We start from the raw sequence: 2419 nt of genomic DNA, 5'->3' as shown, positions 1-2419 counted from the left end.
TACTTTGCCCAAGAATCACTTTACCCCATCGTACTCTTAATTTCATCGATTTACACCTTTGTACTTTGTACAATTTTCCAATACAACCCTTTTCGTCAACTTTTTTCGATTTTGACTATGACGCCATTTGGTCAAGAGTCAAAATATTGACGTAACTATTGAATTTTTTCGATTTTGACTCTCGAGATTAGAAAAGATAAAGTTTCACACATTCATATATTTTTTTCTTTGCACTGGGTGGAATCGATCAATTTTTGGGTCTTGATTTTTACTAAGTTAGGGGTTCAATTTGGGGATATCTTGGAAGGGGAAGTGGTGGGAGAAGAAGAAATGACAATATTGACGAAGGAGAAACGACGCGTTATAGGCAGTGGCAATTTTGTAATTTACAGAGTTGGCAAAATGGCGTTAGAGTCAAAATTGACAAAAATTGAAGGAAAGGGCTGTATCGGGAAATTGTACAAGTACAAGGAGGTAAATCGATAAAATTGAGAGTACGAGAGGGTAAAGTGACTCTTATGCAGAGTACGAGGGGGTAAAATGAAATTTACCCTTACTATAATACATATACTTATCTGATTATGGTCATTGGCTAAGGGCTTGTTTCGTTAAAAGACAAGATAAGTCATGATAACGTAATACTTACATATCGATTCGATAAGTTATTTTCTACGAAAGATGCTCAGATGACTAATGAAAGATGGAATTTGATACAATACATATATATATATATGAATGAAAAGACTAACACCAAACTTGAGGTGTAATAGTTACTAATATTCTCTTCACTTTCTTTGTCTTAAGGAATAGGTTTTCTAATTTGTTAGCATGCATTATTCTCTTACCATTACTTTAAGATATGTTTTTGATGATTGAAAATAAATTATAACTACTAAATCTCACACCACATAAATATTATTATTAATTTTAAGGGAAAAAATTCTAAGTCTTTTGCACAGCACTCGTGTATTTACTCGAATTCTCTCTCTCAGTCACGCAAGTAACACAAATTTGTTATATTATTATTATTTTTATTTTTATTTTTTTCGATGTAATAATACAAAGTTATTCGAAAATAGGTAGTGAGTATGGCTAATACATATTCCACATTGAAATAATCGTGAAATTGTAATTAGTCGAATCAAAAACTATTTCACACAACTAAAAGATTCCCCACTTGTGATGATGCCACCCAACTAATGATTAAGATAGGTGAATGAATTTAGCTTGTAGGTTTGGAATCCCACTCCCTCTTTCTATTTTTTATTTTATTTTTATAAATAATTAAATTTCCAAATATATATTATTATGGAAATATATATATACAAGTACATATAATAAATTAAGAAGTTAATTAGGAAAGAAACCCATGGAAATATAACTAAGAAAGGTTTTAATGATCACAATCTATATGTAATATTTATATGGACCATATTGCCCATTTATGATTTCCCTGGACAAGTAAACACGGTGAAAACCTATTAAGGAGAAAATACCAAGAAATCACGTGATATATTTCAAGACTGACGACCGACTGAGATTCTCACGAAGCTAGAAACTGATGTAAAGCAATCCAAGCGAGCAATACGATCAACAAACACATTTCGATTTATATATATTTCAACAAAGTAGCATTCGATGGAGTAAAGTCTTTTTTCTTGTAAATTGAATGGATGATATTAATCTTGGGATTTCGTAATCGAAATTCGGTTGGCTTGGTTTGGCGAAATTCACGGATTTCTTGTTTTCCCTCTTTAATAAGTTTGAAGATGACATAAAGTTTATCATGGAAAATTCTTCTATTTGACAAATCCCAACCCTTAAATTTTTGTGTATATATATATACACGTTACTATATATACTAAACATATATGAAAAAATATAGATATAAAGTAAAATCAGATGTGACAAATTTGAGACCGAGAACATAAAAAAAAAACATGTGTAACACACAAAGATAAAGTTGGCGATTTAAATACATTGATTTAATAATAAAATAATATATAAACCTTATTACAAAACTGTTGGCTTCATAAATTGAAGGCGATGTTTGCCTAATAAACTTTGTAAAACAATTTCAATTTAAAATTGATACGTCTCTTCCATTGAAAATATGCTCTTAATATATATATATATATATATATATATGGAAAACATATTTGGCTTTTAAACATACTTTATTAGTTGAAATGGGACCTAATTCACGAACTAACATGGCAACATGTCACATGGGTAGTCCTCCCTTATTTAATTAAAAATAAATTAAAATGCACAATTTAGTATTTTAAATTCATTAATCTACATGGAAAAGCACAAATTCAAATATCAATAAAGAACACTAAGAATTAGAAGCAGGGGTAATTTTGTAAATTTAAAAAATAAATTAAAAAAAAGAATTAAGACTTACTAACGCAGCTAG

Source organism: Erythranthe guttata, chromosome 5 (assembly GCF_056151865.1).
Source record: "Erythranthe guttata isolate IM_541 chromosome 5, IM_541, whole genome shotgun sequence".
NCBI lineage: Eukaryota > Viridiplantae > Streptophyta > Magnoliopsida > Lamiales > Phrymaceae > Erythranthe > Erythranthe guttata.
Note: the sequence above shows the minus strand (reverse complement) of the source record.